The sequence below is a fragment of the Anas acuta genome, chromosome 22, assembly GCF_963932015.1.
Source record: "Anas acuta chromosome 22, bAnaAcu1.1, whole genome shotgun sequence".
Lineage (NCBI taxonomy): Eukaryota > Metazoa > Chordata > Aves > Anseriformes > Anatidae > Anas > Anas acuta.
In genome coordinates this window covers 1,366,158-1,385,940 of record NC_089000.1, presented here as the reverse complement: position 1 = coordinate 1,385,940, position 19,783 = coordinate 1,366,158, and the positions used below count along the sequence as shown (strand labels likewise).

The 19,783-nt window shown below is 49.4% G+C and overlaps 1 long non-coding RNA gene across 1 annotated transcript; it reads right to left on the bottom strand.

Annotated features, from left to right (window-relative positions):
- Positions 1 to 10,186: 10,186 nt before the first annotated feature.
- LOC137843473 (uncharacterized) lies at positions 10,187 to 19,089 on the bottom strand. Its single transcript, XR_011089543.1, has 2 exons — positions 18,800 to 19,089; positions 10,187 to 12,380 (listed from the first exon to the last, which is right to left on the bottom strand). It is a non-coding gene; the product is annotated as an uncharacterized lncRNA (long non-coding RNA).
- Positions 19,090 to 19,783: the final 694 nt, after the last annotated feature.

Sequence of the window (19,783 nt, the reverse complement as noted above, 5' to 3'; positions counted from 1 at the left end):
ACCTCAGCTGTCATTGCTTAGCCAGCTTTCCGCATCGATTCAGGGTGGATTTCCTAAAAATAAGCTTTTCTACAAGCCTGCGGCAACTTCCCTGCTGCATGGGAGCATCCCACACTCCTGCGGCTGCTTATAAGGCAATGAATATTCAGGTTATTTCGGCTGTTACCAGGGCTGAAAGAGTCCTTTCACCTAATAAACTCAATTCTCTATATCCACGGACTCCTCTTAGTTAATAACTTTGATTCCCCATGGACAACAGAGCTACAGACGTATTTTTGGGGCCGAGCACCACTCCCAGTCCACAAAACCCCTTCCTCTCAACCTAATGTACCCCGATGGCTTCTATCCATTTTATGAAAATTGCTGCTGTGCTTGGGAGCTTCCATCCCTCCCGGCCCAATATTCCCATTTAACGCCGTATTTTTGGCTTTGCTAATTGCACCATACCTCCCACCCAGCCAGCATCGGGGCCAAATTGCACTTGAACCAATGCTTTTGGGCAATGAAAGAAAACGTCCATTTTCCCTCCCTGTCCCCTACCCTGCACATTTCAATATGTTCTATCTAAAAATATTGCAAATTCACTCCGTTTTGGTCTGCTTAATGGGTGAGCGCTCCAGCTGGTGGAAATCCAACCAGGTCTTCCTGATGGCCAAGAAGCAGAACAAATTTACAGCCATTGGTGGAATGTCACCAACACAGTATTTGTCATCTGCTTCTAGGAACCAAAAATATGCATATTTATCTCATGCAAAATATATAGAAGAAAGAGCCTGGAATTGAGGAGCTGGTTTTCTTTTTTTCAGAGTGATCTGCTCAGCTATGAGTCATTTGGGATGCCTGTAATCTCCTGCGTGCAGCACCAAGAAATCCAGGTTTTTGCCCAACAAGCAGCACCTATCCCGAGCAGATAACCACCAAGTTCAGAAATCTGCGTCCCGCGAATGCAGAAATTGGATTTCACTGTTGTCCTCAGAGAAAACACAGATTTCTCCATCTCTCCAGAGAAAAACTCCACCAAGAGCAGCAGGCTGGGTTGTCTGAAAAGCTGCAGTTTAGGCTTTTCTGAAATGTCTTCTTATACATTTCAAACCCAAATTGAAAACCAAATGCTTCAAAGCAGGGGAAATAAATAAATAAAGTGCTTCATTTTTTGAAAGAAAAGATGAAACAAAGTATTTCTGCTCTCTCTGGACCCATCTTCCCAAATGGGACCCTGGTGAAACCAGCAGCATTTTTGCAAAGTATTTGGATTTTTATAGATTATAATTCAATCGAAGTGTCTCCAGCCAGCTTGAAAGAACCCCTCCGGATGTACCAAACCTCTGCACTATTCACCTTAATAAAAACCCATGCAAGTCTGCCTCCAACGCCAGATTTAGCAAAAATTGCCTGGGGACCAAAATACATCTTCAGAAGCCAGCTCCTTCATTTTGAGTTATAACTCTGACGTATCAGTGCACCCCAGTGCATTCCTTGCTGCTGTTTGTACGTGGGACCTTTGCACAACGCCTGCACAAAGCAGGGCTGGGTCTGAGGATGAGAATAGGCTCTGTCCCTTGGTTGTTAGCCTCACCTATGCCACCTGACAGTGGTCCCAGCGCTGTCTGCCACCAATAAACACCATTTCAGGGTGAGATACAGCATTTTGCCTGCTGGCGGCTGCCTGTTGCCCTGCCTGGCAGGTGCGAATGAGCTCTTCGTTGCAACTTTCTCCACGAGCATCTTCCAGCGAGAAGTCATGGTCCTGGAAACGGGCAGCTCAGCAGCACTCCAGGTGCACAGCCCCGTGCTCCCCCTCGCCACCAGCATTCCCCAGCCAGAGCAGCTCAACCCGGACCCGTGGCCACCCTGGTGCTGGTGTCGGTGTCTCCCAAACAGCTGGGACAACCCCGAGCTCCTCAAAGATTTACCCTGCTGGGCTTCTGTATGGAGAGACAAGATGGGGTTTGGGGACTGGACATCACCGCACTGCAACAGAGGGGAACAGCTGAATTTTCCATGCTCTAAAAGACATAAAATCATCAAATGCACCCACAGGAGATGCCGAGGTGCAGCTTGGCCACATTACCCTGCTCAGACAACTCCACGCGAGCGATGGGAAGCGCAACAGCTTTGCACTCTTTCCCCCCAAGGCTGCGCAGTTCCAGGTTTCTGACACTGCTGATTATCTCAGTCAAGTGAACACAGGAATCCTCCTGAAATGCTGATTGCAAAAATCAATCGGCATTTCATTTTAATTGACTCTCTGGGCTGCGCAGACAAGCACGCGCTGCTTCCACCTCTCCTCCTGTGCTGGGGCCGCAGTGCAGACAGACAAACAGACCATCCCGTCGTGGTCAGATTTGGGGACAGGATGCTTTCAGCACTGAGAATAGTTTGAATTCAAGTAAATGTCACTTTTTCTCTCCCTCTCCAGCCGAATCACAGCCTCTCACTATTGCTACCAGCTCTGAGTGCATCCGGCAGGCCCAAGTGCTCATTGCAGGGAGGAGGACAGCTGGAGAAACACGGGAGCTGCGATTTATTTATCTAACGCACGAGGATGGGGATTATGTGATGTGAGAGATGCCCCAGCTGCGAGGTTACACTTTGAATAGACAGCGTTGATAGTTCTTGACTTCAGGAGTTTGCAAGCAGCAAGGGATGCTGAGGGAATGGCCCTGCCCTGAGCCCGTGGTCACGCAGAGAGGTTTCTGCAGGGATGCATTTGGCTTTCCTCGCACAGAGCTAGCCAAGGGGAGCCACAGCCCACCGAGGGCATTACCTGCTAAGCCCCCTCATCCTCCTGCCCACCTTTGCCTCCTCCACGGGCCATGCCAGGCAAAGCAAGTTCCAGGTGTGCAAAGCAGATCAATACCTGCTCGTTGCTAATTCACAATTTGGATGCAGAAACCACTCGTGCATCGGTGGCGATGAGAAAAGGAGCAGAAAGCAGCGTGTCAAGGGCATGCTAGGGGCTGAAAACAGGCATGGAGCTTATAGACGATGAGTGAGACCCAACCCAACCTTAATTTGGGCTCTGCATTTAGCAGGTGCTGCTTAAGTGAGCCCGTATTTTGTAGGAAGTTAGCACAGCTCCATACACCTCCCCTCTCCCGTTCCTGCTCTAATACCCACCAGGTCAGTCAGATGAGGAAAGGCAATGAGGGAAAAAACAGGACAAAGCAGCTCTGCACCTCCACAGGCAGCGCTGAGGTGCAAATTTGCTCTATCCTCTGTATTCCCCATTGCACCAAAACCCAGCCCCTGAACGAAAACCTTCCAATGAGTGGGGAAAAAACAGCAAATGGGAAACCACACGAACCGAAATCTCTGCACACTCCCTTTCCCTTAACGGATGCAGACACTGGTGTAAAGCAGCTGCTTGATAGCAGTTTTGGGGGAATATCTATCATCTGAAGGGGTAACATCCAACATGATGATGAAACCCTACTACCCATCAATGTCCCACCCCTCCCATTCCCACAGCTAATGCACTGACATCTGCAAAAAGGATGCTTTTATTTTTGTTTTCATCCTCAGCCCTGGGGTCCCCATTCATTCTTCCTAACAGGAACCAATTCGCACGGCAGAGGTGTCTCATCTGGCAAAAGCCAAATACCTGCCTTCGGGCTCCTAAAGCAATCAGAGGATGCAGAGACTGAAAGCAGGAACACAGAAATAGATCCCAAAATAAGGTTCAAGAACTCCATCTGGCTACTGATGCACATGAGCTGGTTCCCATCCTCCTGGGGTTCCTCTTGTAAAGGGCTACACTTGGTGCAGGGTTTTCGGGGATGCTCAGGCAGCTCCATTTGCTTCACCCCAATTTGTCTCCTTTTCATTTTAGCAATTTGACCAATTCACGAAATCCCATTTTCACAGCAAAATTGCAACGTGCCAAAAATCACAACGAGCTCAACAGCACCCAGGTACAACTGGGCTCATGCCAGCTGTGACCCCAAAACTCAACCCACCGCGAGTGTTTTCTTGATAAAAAGCATTTCGGAAGGTGTTTAGGAGCAGGAGTCCCCAGTGGCTGCTCAAAATCCCTTGAGGAAAGGGCCACCTGTCCCCGTGCCACCATGTGGGTGCTGTGGGGACAGTGATGGGCGGAAGGAACCCATCCCTCTGCACCACCACTTTGTGCAGAAAAAAAAAAAAAATCTATATAATCACATTATAATTATAAGTTAATTAAAGCAGAAGAGATCAAAGCCACTTTAGACAGATTAATGATACGACGAGTGCCAGAAATTTTCCCCATTTTATGCGTCGACCGCATCACTGGGGCCTTTTTCCAGGTTCTGCCGCTTCTGTGCGTGCCAGGCGAACCTTTTCAGTCCCCCCCCCACTGCCCTCCTCGTTCCTTGCCTCTCTTGATGGATGAAGGATTTGAAGTCCTAACAGCTGCGGGGATTTGTGTGGGGAAGAGAGGCGACATTCAAAGGATTATCAAGCGAAAAAATCAACTCACTTTAAAAAAAATAAAAGAGATAGGGTTGGGGAAATTGCAGGCACACACAGAGAGATGTGTGTGTGTGTGTATATAAATACATATAGATGGAAAAAAAAAGAAAAAAAGAAAAAAAAAAAAGAGGGCAAGTTCAGCAACAGGAGAAGCCAGCTGGTGTCCTGCAAAATGGGGGGGAAATGAGGCATTTTTGGGGATGCTGAGCACAGCAGCATGCCAAATAAATAAATAAAAAACAAATAAATATGAGCATTTTCCAGCCTTTCAGCTCTCACCCCTCATTTTCTGATGTTTTTTTTCCCTTTTCTTCCCCCGTGGGTGTTCTTCCCTGTGCTGGAGCCCCAGGGACCATGGGCAGAGCTGGGGGGGTTCTCTCTAAAAATCTCATTCTCTCTCTGCCACTACCCACAAGGACTGGGTTTCCACAGGGAAATCCAGGCTCATATTCAAATTAAAAATGAAGAAAATTTGCTATAAACACCCCCACAGACACACTTGTGGGGCTAGGGGCATTTGCTTTCACCTCTAGATTGCCTGTTTAAAAGTCCTTTGTGGATGCAAAGCCCTACACCTTTAGTGAGGGTTAGGAGAGGGAGACAGCTCCATCTGCAAGCAGAGGGGCTTGTGCTGAGCCTTGTCCCCTCGAGGGCAATCATGTGCAAGTGCCAGGCGTCACCGGGGACGTCTTGTCAAAAGATAACACGTTGGATGGGATGCTGAGAGATTGCACCAGTTGGAGAGATGAAAAATAAAATAAAATAAAAGACAAAAGGTATTTAAAGGTTTCCAGCTCAGGTTTTTTGGGGGTGGTGGAAAAAAAACCTAACCAGGCGTACGTGGCCCAAATTGAAATCTCCTAGGGAATGAGAGAAATTCAGCAAAGGGAAGCTGGAAAAATGCTCCAGTGCCTGCCCCCTGCCCTCCCCCCAAAATGGCTCAGTGCAAGAGGAAGACCAGAAAAGCAACCCCTAAAAGTATTTCTGTCTCTCCATCCTTTATTCCCAAAGGACATCCCTCCACTCCCTTCACTGTGGGACTGCAAGTGATGGGGGAAGCCGACTTTGGTAATCACCATATGGAAATATCTACAGGAAAGGCTCCGGCTGGGCAACAAAAAGCTAGAGTCAGGTTAGCTGTCTACAGCTGAGGTCATTTAAAATAAGAAAATGGCATTTACAAGCAATTTTAACTAAAAGCTCATTCAGACGTGTCAATTAAATTGGCTTTCTGGGAATTTCTCACATTCGGGTTAGAGCAGATTGAATCCTGGCGCTCCCGTAATAACTACTGAAATCCAGTTACATGTTTCAGCTGTTTTACACATCCCGCCTGCCTCCGAAACAGACCAAAACACATAAACCGTAACTCGAACAAGCAAGGGACCACTGGAAACCTCGCAGATTGAATTCGCTTCCAGGGATGCTGCTGGGAGCGGGGGTTTTGCCGTGCCCGTGCGCCTTCTCCGGCACCGGCATCAATCACCGCAAGCCACTCATTATTCCCCAGCTGTTGTGAGCAGCCGTGATGTCACCTCCACGCAGCCGTCAATCACACCTACATAATCAGGACAGCTGATTGACGGCTTGGGAAGAGGGAGTAAACAGATAGGGTGCTGATAGCGCTTTCCACTCGTTGAGTGTTTTTTCAGGGGCAGCGAACAACTAACGCAGCGATAGCAGGGACAGAAAAGCCTCTGAGGTGTTTGTTCATCGGGTTGTTTCACCAGTTGGTACCATGGACATCTCAGCAGGGTTATGTGGGACTTGGACACAGCCTGTCCTCGCCCAGAGGTGCACTGCAGTCCGTGATGCCTTTGCATTGAGCCATCAGATATGTGAAGATGCTTTGGCTACAGGCAGCTGGTGGCAACAGGCAGGCTTGAGGGACAGAGACAGCATCGCCCCACCACTCCCTGAGTGCCAAACCCCAGCTCTTAACCCCTGGAAACCACCATCGGGAGGAAGACTACCCAAGAAAGCAGCAGCCCGCAATGCCACATCCAGCTCTGATACCTGGAAGGCTGTCTTAAAAGCAGAAGTCGTGAATGTTTTGTGGTTGCAAACATTTTACACAGGGGCATCATGCGAAGGCAATGCAACAGCATCCTTCCAGAGGAGCCCCAGCATTGATGCACCAGCTCCAGCCTGAGACCCGAAAATTGGGATCAAGGAGCTTGATGAATCCATGGGGACAAACCCAGCACATCCTGCAACGACAGCATAGCTGCTTTGGAAACTGAGAATAAAATGCAAGATCCCAGATCTTGAAACTAATCCATTAACAGCAATTAGCTGTGAAATCTTCCAGCAAAGCAGGTCAACGTCGCAACGACATTAAAGAGGATTTTTTTTAAGGTCAGGGCAGAGCAGCTTTGGGAGCCAGCCTTGCCCACCTGCTTCCACATCTGAATGAGGACATCAGTAATTCGTGTGCAACACACCTCCAACGAGCATAAACCTGGCTGGTTGCACCCAGACGCACATCTGAGAGACGGGACCATCGTGGTCCTCGATGCTCAGCATCCCCCTCCGCCCGGGTGACACTCGTGTGATGGGGATTCACCAAAACCCCCAGGACAAGCCAGCCTGCCCACAAAACACCTCTGAAACAGCAAGTTTGGGCTCACGCCCTCCCTGAAGCTCGACCTTGGAGGTGGCGTTGCCGAAGGGGTTTTCCTCCTGGTGCTTGCCGGCGTTTCAGCGAGTTGACATTTCCTTGGCGCGGAGACGCTGCCGGGTCGTCCCCACGAACAAAGAGGAATTAGCGGCTGTTGCGCAGATCGAATTTTATATCTGTGTGCAGATAAACACGGATTTTGGCTCCCTGCCCAGGCCGCCGAAAGCTTTTATCTCCTGCAAAACACCAGGGACTGGGTGAACTTTAAAAAACAATCCTCGTTTCCCACCTCCTCCTGCCAGCTCCCTCCTCCAGCCGGCGAGAGGCGTTGTTTCTTCCTCACTACCGAGTTCATTACTTAAAAATCCCATTTTCCCAGCTTTCCTCCAGCCATCGCTTAAAGGGGAGAAACCCCCCAAATCGCCATCCTGGGAGGGGGCTGATAGCATCACTTGTCCCCAGAGTTTCCTCAGCCCCATCCATTTTTCCCCCTGCTCTCTCCTTTATATTTCTTGCTCTTCCTCCACCCCCAATTCCCCATGCTAATTTATGGAAATGAAACGATGCCTGTTCCCAGCCAGGGATAATAAAGGAGAGTATTAAAAAGGGTGGGGGGGGAGGGAGGGAAGCACCGTAAGGGGGGGCTGTAAATACTAATTGTTCTACGAGGAGAACATGGTTTATTTTCTCGCTGAAGGGAAGGTTACGTTTAATTAAATCTGCTTGTTCTCTGCTGACGGGGCTGGCTTTCTAATGAGCCTGCGTGACAGCGGAGGGGACACCCAGCTCCGACTTGCCCCCCAGGGGCAGAGCTCCCAGGCATTTTTGGGGGAGGATGCAAAGGAGAAAGGGGGCAATCCCAGTCGCCTCCCGCTTGCTGCGAGCACCTTGATATATAGGCAAGGAAAAGGTTGAAGCATGTGCAAACGCAACAAAGCAGCACTGCTTGCTCGCAAACACGCGCGATGCGCACTTGGGCATCGTGCAACCCAAAAGTGCAACTTCTGGGGTAGGGGGGTACACCTTTTGCTCCCTTGCAGGTAATTAAATTCAGGCTGCTGGGTGCTGTAAGGCAAGGAGACGCCTACTCGGCCCCTCTGATAACATCTCGGGTCGTTCAATTCTCATTGCTCCAATAATCCACATCTAATTTGCCGTGAGCCCTGCACGGAGTCTTTTGGCACTTCATTAGGGTGCGTGAGCAGCATTTCATTACCGACTGTGCCCCCCCACCACCACCTCCCCAGCAAATCTCATCAAAAATCCCAAATAAAAACCACGGTTGCAACCCATGGGAGGTTTCGTGCCCCTCCCCAGTGCATTTGCCTTTTTTCTGCCCTCAGTTTTTGGCAGCACGGGGCGGAGGTGTGGGTAACCCAGTGCAAGGTTTCCAGGGCCTGAATCTGGATTTATCCCACGTTTCATTTCAGCTTTCATTTCGAAGCTCATTTCAGTTTTCCTGATGGGTCCATACCCAGCATGCTTCCACTGGGGCAACTTTTTGTTTCTTGAAACTTTGCTTTCCAGTATTTTTTTCCAGAAATCCAAAATATTCCCGTGGGGCAAGGGGTCACTTTCACAATGCACATGCAGGGGGTGATGCAGCTTTTTCCCCTCTCACCTACTCGAGCCAGGCTCTGAGATGGACAGAAAGGGCTGGAAAGCACCAAACTCACGTCCTCCTTCAGGAAAAGCTCAGCTTTGGCCTTTTTGAGGTCAGCATTGCAGGGCTGGGCAACTCCTGGATGGGGGCAAAGCTTAAGGGTGGAGCTGCCCGGCCTTCGGAGCATCAGAGAGGATGCACAGAGAGGGAACGCATTTACATTAATTTAATAATCATGTAATAACGGGGTTTGGGGAGAAAATCAAGGTGGTGTATTCCACAGGTGACCCAGTTACAGGGTATCCCACACAAGCCTCGGATGCGACCCATTCCAAGCACTCACGAGGACGATGAATAAGCCCAAGTCCTGCTCTGGGCTCCTGAAACAACTCGTCCCCGCAGCCCGGGGATAGATGAAGGCAAGATGAAGTGACGCAGAGGGAGGGGGAGTGAGCGCAGCCGGGAGTTATTTATAGGAAAGGCTTTTGTGCGGGAGGAGACGCCGCTGCCAAAAAGAGATTGTAAAAATAATCCTGGAGACAGGTGCCGCTGCCTTTGGGGAGGAGGCTGCTGCCAACGACAGCTTGGAGGAAGTGCAAGGTAAGAAGAAAGGGGGAAAAAAAAAAAAAAGAAAAAAAAAAAAAGAAGTACGATAAGCTGCATTTCTCTGCTTCATCTGCCTCCCGCTCCCATGCCGAGAGAAACCCAATCCTTTGCAAAAGCATCGCACCGAGCCATTTCCAAGGAAGCATACGGAGAATAATTCCATGGACCCCACTGCAGTTCCCTGCAGGTTTTGCCCCACTGCTAGAAATCCCCAAACCGTTGGGTCCTAAATACCATTTTCCATGGCTGAGCTTACACTAAGAACTTAGTTAATAAAAAAAATAAAAAAATAAAAAAAAATAAAAAAAAAGCTTTAACTTGGCCTGTAAAGCTCTTACCCTCTTGGGAAGGAGAGGAAGAAGGAAAAACCAAAATATTTTCAGGAAAAAAAAATAAAAAATCTATTTTGCCTTGGATTTTACCCACAGCAGCCCTGTTACATTTTGTGCTGCGTTTTGCCATGAGTAAGGGATCAGCCCAGAACCAGGTCTGTCCCGTCCCCACGTCACATGGGTGCCACTTGCGCATACAGAGATAGAGATGTACGTGTTATATATTTAACACATATATATATAAATTCAAGATGTCTAAAATTTAACATACATATATACAAAAATAGGAAAAGGTACCACAAATGGAGGAGGGGATTAGTCACAGCGTGTGCTTAGGCACGGAAGAGATGCAGTCGAATAACGTCGGCAGCCAAGTGGCATCTCGACGCCTCGTCCTTTCTCCCCTCCCTCCTCCTCCTCCTCTCCGCACCAATCTGTCTCCTCACCCTCTTTTTGGAGCAGCTTTCATCAGCTTGTCACCGAGCGACGACAACCAGGGCCGCGAGCAGAAAAACAGCAGCGAGGAGAGAGAGGGACCGGGGTGGGGGTGGGGGGATGGAATAAAAGAAAAAATTAAAAAAAAAATAAAAATCCAGGACCCACCCGAAGCCTGACGCTCTGCCCAAACAGCACGAGGCTGGGGAAGATGCTGACGTGGCAGTGCTTTTGGCTGCGGGAGCAAGAGATGGGTGCTCACGACCAAGCCATCAAATGCAAGAGCAGAGGCGAGGAGAAGGGACGAGCTCTGCTGCAAGCACCCAGGATGTGTCGTGCTCATCCCCGGCTTGTAACGAAGGAAAAAGCCAAATGCCAGCACATGCTGGCGTGGAAGGAGTTTTCTTTGCAATATGATGGGAAAAAAGCCTTGCTTCTGTCTTTCTTCACCATTTTTTTTCTTGGGTCTGAGAGACGCGGGAGGCCAGGAGGAACTTCTGCCATGGCTGGGCTGACAACGGGAGGACAAATGAGAGCGTTTAGGCAGTAATTAGGCAGTAATGACCTACTCAGAGGTCTCCACCGCACAGGAAATAGCCTGAGCTGGGACTCAGGCGATGCGAGCCTGAGTGTACTCAGCGATTTATCAGGTTATTGCTGGCTCGCGGGGAACCAGTGACCGAGTCATTAACCCTCTTATGGGCTCCTGCTTTTCATAGATAACCATTTTAAATAAAAATCCGATTTGAAAATTTAAAAAAGCAAAAAGTACCCTTCGACTTCCTTCAATCCAGGAGCTGTTGGGCTCCTTTATCTTCTTACAGCAGAGCAAAGAGGCATCACCTGGGGTGCTGGAGGGTGCATGGCCACCTTCACGGAGCCAGTGTACACAGAAAAGGGACTTCAGCCCCTTCAGCCCCACATTCCCAGCTCCTGGGGGTTTTCTTCAGGCATGGTGAGTGCACCCTGCTGCCTGAGCAGAGCCTCTTGCAACACTTCAGCATCTCCCCATGGCTATATATAGATGCTCTTACTTACTCGGAGGAAATTGATTGTACTTTGGCGATGGGGGGAACAGACAAAAAAAAAAAAGCTGTCTTTGTCCAAGTTTCATATTTATATACTGCCAAGCTCATGAGACTTTAATGATTTTGGCATGCTGGCTGAGCTTTTGCTGCCGCCTCCCTGAATCCCTTCCTGCCAGGTGCAAAGCTGCCCTGGCCCCCAGCAAGACCCTGGGCACCCCTAAAAGCAAAAGGAGAGGCTGAAGGGCCCCTGCATGGGGGTGAGCACGCCACTCATCTCTCACTGCAGACAGGATCCCGGCCCTTGCAAAGGAGCTGGAAAAAAATGCAGCCATCCTGGGTGAGGTTTCAAGTAACCCCGTTGTTTTGGGGGTTGGTTTTTGTTTGTTTGGTGGGAAGGCTGCAACCCCCGTGCTATGATGGGAGGAAAGACACCACAAGCATTTCCAAGCTTTGCAGTGACAGAACCTGATTTTGGCTTTGAATCCAAGTCCAAGGTTTTGCTTCCTTCCAGTTGACCCACTCCTTGCAAGGTGCAAGTCAGATAAGGCAGCAAAGGGACCGGGCCTTTTTCTTCTTGACTTTCTGGCCAGTCTGGCATTCAACCAAACTGAAACCCAAGGTGGGCTTCATCTTCATCACCCAAGATGTTTTTATGGGTATTCACATCTTGGCCATGACCTTCACGACCTTAACAGTCAAGAAGGAAAAAAGGAGACATCCTTCATCTTTGCTTTCTTGCTTTGCACTCGCACAAGCTAACAGCCCCCTGAAGGCATTTCTTTCTCTGTGCTGATCTTTAAGGAAAGATGCACAACCTGCACGAGTACCGATAACTTCACTCCAGGCACCAAAAACCAGGCAAAGAGCATCCCATCTCCCGCAGTATCCCGGAGCGGGTCCTGGACGAGATTTAACAAAACCGATGGAGATGCTCATGGGAGAAGCAGCGCGGAGCATCCTGGATTACCACTACGCCCCGTTTGCTCTCCAAGGTGGCATCATCTCAGCAGCGTCACCGCGATGCCTCATCGCAGCGTTAACACGCTGTGACTTACACGACATCTGCTCCGCCGGCGCCGCGTGCCCCGTGCTCGTGTATTAACGCTACTGATCCAGTCCTTGACCTGTCACCATGCCTTAAAATCAACCGCAGGACGACTCCGGGCTGCACGGAGCAGCTTGCGAGCGGCGTGAATAATTTAGGCGCAAGATGTGCAGCAGGACGTGGCGGCGCTGGAGTGGGGATCCCATGGCCCAAAATCTGCTTCTGCACACAGGCATCTGGGTGGGAAGGGGGTTGTCACCTGGAAAAGGAGAGGTGGCCTCACTGAGGACAGGAAAATGCAGCCTTAAGGCCATCCGTGACATCCAGCAGTGTCAGAGCAGAGCGTGGTGAAATGTATTTGACAAATAGCTGTGTTGCCAAAGAACAGAGAAAAAGGTTAAATAATGGTAAAGAACGTGGAAATAAAGCAGGTCTTGGCTGGGCAAAGTGTTTGCACTGGTCTGAACAGTGATGCTCCAACACGAGCAAAGTTTTCCCTTCCCACAAGGAAATCTCTCTTATTTTTTGTAGGGTAACTGGCACTAAGTGCAGCACGAGGACGTCTGCAAAATATTAGACAAAAAAAAAAAATAAAAATGGACAAGCATGGGATGAGGTAGAAAGGAGAGATGTAACACAATGGGTACAGTGCCCCAAGCAGCACCAGCCCTGTACCAAACTATTATTCTCCAGATCTTAGCACTTCACCCCCAAACTGCTCCTCTCCCCAAAGCCATTTAAATCCACATCACGCAGAGCAGGTACAGCCAACAGCCGTGCAAATCCCATGCACTCGAGATGGAGGAAAATAGCCTCAAAAGGGGCTTTGCCTAGCACCACTTGTACTCAAGAGCCTCGCATTTCATTTTCATTTATTTTCTCCATTTCTTTAGCATATACAGAGAGGAAGGATGCTTCTAAAGTATCATTAATGACCTTGGTGTGGGCAGGGATAGGGGCTGCACTGCAGCATCTGCACATCCCATGGCGTGCCTGTGTCCTCCTGAAGCCTCTGACCCCATTAACAGGTTTATCCCTTAAATGGGGAGGATTATTTCTCCCCTTCTTCCCTTCCCAGAAATCAGAGGCTGAGCAGGAGAGGGAGATGCTCAGGCTGACCCAGGAGCCTTTCCAAGGGCTGAACACTAAATCACCACTCTTGGGCTCAGCTGCACAGAGCTTTCTGTGGGGGGAGCTGAGACTTTGGGGCAAAACAAAAGCAGGCAGACCATTCCTGCTGCCTGGCTTCGTGGTTTGGGGCTGTAACGTCTTCCCAATGATTTCTGCCAGCATTTCTGATGCACGAGCAGCTCCCATAGATGGGAGCAAGCTGCAGTGTGACCTACTGAGCCCTGTTTAGCAAATTTTGCCATTTTTCTAGCTCACAAACCACCAGCTCGACAATAGTGCATCTGTTAAAAAACATTGTTATTTCTTACTCTTTCCCAGATCATTTATCCAAAAGACATTCCGTTTTATTTTATTTTTTAAACTAGAGACATTTTTCATTTTAAAGCAAGAGAAACTAATGGGCTCAGCAATGCAAAACTTCCCACCTCAATGCACCACTTTCAGCCACCTCTTCCCCAAAATCAGGTGCAGAAACCCAGCTGCATTGGCAAAAGGGCCCTTGTCGCTGCTGTACACCCCTTTCTAGTGAAACATGAGCCAATTTGCAGGATTTCACAGATTTTTTTTCTGCCCCCACCAGAACAGGGAAGATTACAAGCTGAAGTTTCCCACATCAGCTTTGGTGTCATTGCATGGTGCAAGCACAACGCAGGCGTTTTGCAGCTCTCAGAGCACCAGCAAGCCTCTTTCTGCTTGGAAAAGGAGAAGAAAAAGTTTACTGGGCAAAATCCTGGTGCAGGAGTTAAGTGCATGGCTACTGCCCCCAAGCAGGCTTGCAAACAGCACTAGTAAATGCATCTCCTGCAAAAATAAAAAAATAAAAATAAAACCACAGGAATGGGCAATGCACAGCAAAGCTGGAGGGCTGCAGGAGGATGGACTGGCACGGCTGACACTGCTCCCAGCCCTGCCATGAGCAGAAACATCCCCAAACTGGGACATAGATAACCAGGCTGGGTGCGCAGCCCACGGGGAAGCAGCCACCTCCCCGGGACATTTGCCAACAATGCTGCCACCCGCGGAGACCAAAAGGCCACACACACACCGTGCCAGGGCTTTTGGTGTCGGGAAGATGCCATCATCACCTGAAGCAGCCCTGAGGACAGGGTGTGGGGTCACTCGTGAGCCTTCGGGTAAGGCCAGCCTTGCACCAAGAGCCCCAGCGGGTGATGGATTTGCATCGCTTAGAGGCATGCTAGCTCCTGGCACGGTCCTGCGCATTCATGATTTCAATTTCCTCCCGTAACCGGCTTAGATTTCCAAAGCAAATCATTTGCAACTACAAAGCTGCTCCATTTTGACAATTTCAGAACATAAAAATCTATTGCAATCACTCGAAAACGTCTTCAAAGTAACGCTGCTGTCAGTCAATCACCCTTCCCTACCTGTACAAAGGCACTCGCAGAAAAATCTTTCCAACACACTGACGAGGTTTAAGCTGCTCTCCTTCCTCCCAAATCAAAAGATTGTTTTCAAAAATTTAACAGCTTCCAAACACGTCTGAGGCTTTTTGTCATCGGATTGTTCTGCTCTGTGACCACAAAGCCTTGGAGAAAGATCCGTTATGGCTTAGGAATGCCCCAAACCCCAGCTTTTCCCTCCTGATGGAGTGCAGCAGCATCCCTGCTCTCTGACAGGGGACAGCTGGTCCTCGGGCACCGTGCATACAGAGACATCATGGAGCAGGCTTGGGGCTATAAACAGGCTGGAAATCCCTGCAAACCCATTCAGGACCAAATCTTCTGGCCTTTTTGCCCCCAGCACCCCTTCTCGGCTTTCTCCTGGCAATGCCTGCAAGCCCCCACCTCGCCGCTGACTCTGCATCCTCCTGAACACGTCGATGCAGCCCAGCACACTTTCAGCACAATGACTCCGGCACTGCAATAAGACTTTAATGAATTTTTTAAGGGGTTATTTAGGCATAAAAAGGGTTGTGAGTGGAGCCAGTAACAATCTATTGAATCTGTGTTTGTTTGTTGTTATTTTTTTGTATGAAAAATTGTTTTAAGCTAAAATGTGCATGGAGTTGGGAACTCTCCACGCTTGTAATTCTTTACTTTAATGCGCTGTTTGACAGCTCTCGTGATTACGATGTTTTTAAGGCTTCAGCTCCCGGCATCTCATCATCACGCCAGCATCTCAGGCTTTGGGAAGAGAGATGCAAGTTTCTCCCCCTTGTGATTGCAGAGAAAACCTTGGGAATTCAACCACAACGCACCCGAGCTGGAAGATAAACGGGGAGACCCTCTGCGTGCAGCTGCTCTTCCTTGTTATCTCCCAGCCCAGCTAATTCCCACCAAGCCGCCGCTAACCCACTTACCGCATGAAGCGGCACATCCAAAGGGACTGTTTATTTCTCCCCCCCAAGCAGGCTGGGCAAAGAAGCCCTTCTCCACTCCCAGCTGGCACGGATCCTGCACCCAGAGGGTGCCCCCAGGCTGGCTCTGCTTTGGGAAGAGATCTTTAAGGAGCGTTTGTTATGGTTGCAACCAGCCCACATTTAATGGGGAACCCAAAAGCCAGGAGCAAGATGGGGTCAGGTGGCTAAATGGGCAAAGAAGGCGAGTCTGTCACACCAGCCATCCCTGAGATCCCCCCCCGAGGCAACCAAAACAGCAGCAGATAATGCAGGTGGGGAAGGGGAAGCAGCCGGGTCTCTCTCTACCTTCCCGAGCTCCCAAACCCAGATGTCCCCACCCAGACAGCCCAGCCACCACCTCCAGCCCCGGTGCTAATATCACCGCCACATCGGGAGGGAGTAGCACAAAAACTCAAAATGCAGAGGGCAAAAGGGAAAGAGAAGAGCTGAAGGAGGCTGGGAACACCCCGTAAACAACACCGATCCCAAACTGCACCTAAATTAAGGGCAGAGCATCATTCTGTATTCATTCTGTGTTCATGCCACATGCTTGCTTTTCCTTCAGTGCCAGGGAGATGGACCAGAATGGGCACACCCGTATTTTCCCAGACCCCATAGGAGAAAGCCATGGTGGAGACTGCTCTCCCCACGCTGCAGCAGCACCAGCTCTGACAGCCGCAATTCCCATTCCCCCCGGCCCTGCGTGCAGACCTCCAGATAAAGGCACGCTCATATTTAAAAGACACTTTTGCCTTGTCTGCACTTTCCTGGCTGATAACAAAAGTGTATTTACACTGCTGGATTTTAATTTAATGAAATAATGCTTTATTTCCCTCTTTAAAAGCCTGGTTCTTGCATTTATTTCCTGCCATCACCCAGTTAGCACTTGAAGTGAGCAATTCAGTCCAGGAACTGAGGAGCATTGGTATAAAACACTTAAACTGCAAAAGGGGAGAAAGCAGGCAAGGCAGGGCACTGCAAATCCTAGGGTGCAAGTGCTGATAGAGATATTTGCAGTCAAGGGTGAGATGAGAACAGCTGCCTATAAATTAACTCCACCCGTGCCTACATACCTGTGCCCGTGCTGATCCTAGGTACTAGTGGTGTATGGGAGAGATGAAGAGGAAGAGAAGAAGAGGAAAACGCAGAGGGGATCAATGGGCACAGGCAGTATAAATGGTGAGGAAAGGGCAGCTGGCCCCACAGTTCTGCTGTCCTGCTCCGTCAGTGCCAGGATGTGAAGCGGGAGAGGAAAAATAACTCGATAATGCAGATTTGCAAAGGGAGATACAAATGGTACTGCAGAAGGACAGTTATCTTCTCTGGAAAAATAGCTTTAGCTTTTTTCTCAAAGCATTACCCTTAAGCCAGAGCATGTAGTTTGGATAAGTTTGACACCTGCCTGCATTAAGTCCCCAGTACACCCAGTTCCCCAGCACCCTGCTGTTTAGGAAAAAAAAAAAAAAAAGAAAAGAAAAAAAACACCACTAATTGGGCACATCATGTCATAATGACTCCATCAGCTTACAGAGGCCTCAGGACTCCCCCATTTGCTGCTCTTCCCTCCCCATTTGCAGAAGCCCTGTGACTTTTCTTTCTGTACACCCGCACCACTACGTTTCTTTCCTCGTGTGCATTAGGGAAACAAATTAAGCTTGAAGCAATAGCTCCAAATGGCACGGCTGGTTCCTGGCTGTCTATTCCCCAGGGTGTTTTCCAGTCCAGGAGCAATAGCTTGCATTGCCAGCAGGCAGAGAAGAAGGAACCTAAATTTGCAGAAAATGCACCATTTTCCTCCCTCGCAGCCCAATATTCAAGCCTTTAAGTTACAAATCAGAGGCTGGTGAAGGGTGCACCAGTACCTGCATGCAAACACGGGGAGCCCTGATGCGTGGTGAGACAACGCCCTGCGCCTGCTGTATTTTACATGTTGGTTTGGTAAAAGCCCCAACAAGCAAATTCTTGGTAAAAGAGACCTCTAGGCAAAGCAAATCCCCCTGTCGCAGAGCAGACCTGCCTCTTTGAGTGAGTTTTCAAAAGCAAGAGGCTTGCAGATGAAACACCCGCTGCAATCAATGAGCCGAGCTCCATCCCACCGGGCCCTGCTTAAGCACTGCTTAGCAAAGCCATCTCTTTGTTTCCCTGTCCTGACGTGAATTTCATAGAAAAAAAAAATAAAAATAAATCAGTTTTGCACCACGTTTTGCACCTTGCCTGGCAACTGGGTTATGAAAATGGGTCAAAAAGGGTGGTCTTCCGCTCCCCTCCCACCCCACCCCCAATTGCTGCAGGTTTTTTTTGCATGCGTGGCAGCTCTGGGCTGGTGCAAGGCACCACAAGCAGGGCATTGAGAGCTGGTGCTCACCTGCTGGAGCCCTGAGAGCACAGCAAGGCTGCAGGATGAGGCCAAGGGGCGCTGAGCACCACAGGACCCAATGCTCCCTTAAACATTGAGGTCAGGAGTGAAGGCCAAGTGGCATTCCCCACCTCGTGGCCCAGCGCCCCAAGTACAGTGCCTGCCCATGAAACTGCTCATCGGGCCAGGCAGGAGGGTGAAGTAGAGCAGAGCCCCAAAAGCAGGATATTAGTACTATAGGGAAACCCAAAAAGCAGGTCTGGGGGTTCAGGGCTTGACTCTGGACCCAGGCTTCAATCACGGTGCAACAGCTCACACTGGATGGGATGTGGGAATGACCCACAGCCACCACAGGCCCTATTTCAAGCTTGTTCCCCTAAAACCCAATACACAAGACTCACATTCATGAGAAACATGCCCCCAGGTGACAGCCAGGCATAAGATAAGATACCAAGCAGCCATGGGGATTGCTTTAGGGCTGCGAAGAACAGGGCCAACCCCACCCCAGGCTCAGGTGGTGAAGCCTGAAGTGCTGATTCGTACTGTTCTTTCCCTGCTTTTAATGCTTCAATGCTAAAAACAACCCCACCAGCAGCAGCTGTAGGGACGGGAAGGCAGCAGGACGTACAGGCAATGCAAAAACCATCCCAGCGAGGCAGGGGTCAGAGCACACCCTCCTTCCTCACATTCACCTTTACCAAAGGCCCTGCAGAGCACAGGCCCCTCTCTCAAATTCACCTGTGACAAAAAACTGTACAAAAAAAAATCCCACTCCCAAAATTCTCCAAACAACCCCAGGCCTAAATAGTATTAGTTTTTTTGAGGAACATACCAGGAATCCGTGTCCTTCGGAGGTTCCCATGGGTGAAGGCCTCAGCTTCCCCTCTCCAAAATGCAGCACGCCAGCACTTTGTCTCCTCCAGGGCACAGGGTAAAGCAGGCTGGGACTGTGCTCTGCCTCTTCTCTCTCCCAAAGTAGCACACACCATGAATTTGGGGGCAAAAAGCCCCGAAGCACCAGCAGCAAGAGCCTCTGCCACCTGCCCAGCCCCAGGGAGCCGCAGGTGATGGTCACAGCTGGGGGGCATCAAGCTGCAGCCCCCACCCCCAGGCTGCCTGTAGAACCAGGGAGTGGTGCAAAAACAAGGAGGAAAAGACAAAAAAAAAAAAAAAAAAAAAAAAAAAAAAACACCAGGAGGAAAATAGGAAGACCAAGGGGAAGGTGCAAAGCTCAGCTGCTTTGCAGCAGGACCTGCGCCCTACTTTTTGCTGATGCCCCATGGAGGATTTCTGGCTCTTGCAGAGCTCAAAGCCAGCACCTGAACCTGCCCCACATGGGGCTCAGCTCCTCCAGCAGGGTGCAGGGATCAGGGAGGTCATCGTTCAGCAGCTCTTTTCCCCAATATTGCAGCTGCCAGGTCAAGGAGAGCACAGCACACAAATTTGGGGTGCCCAGCACAGCAAAGGGACAAATCCAGCATAAATGGGGGTAAATCAGGGAACTGTGCAGAGAGCCTAACAGGCAGTGTGCTTCCCCCCGCCTCCCCCAGTCTCAGCAGTATAAAGGGGAGCAGGAAATTTAAGGAATTTTCTTGAATAAAATAAAATAAAATAAAATAAAATAAAATAAAATAAAATAAAATAAAATAAAATAAAATAAAATAAAATAAAATAAAATAAAATAAAATAAAAATATATATTTTTTCTCCCTCTCTGCTGTAGTGCAACCCCCCCTTTGCAAAATAAAAAATACCATATTGCTATGTTTTGCTGAAATAAAGCCAACATTTGCCAAACAAGCACGCCCGGCACTTTA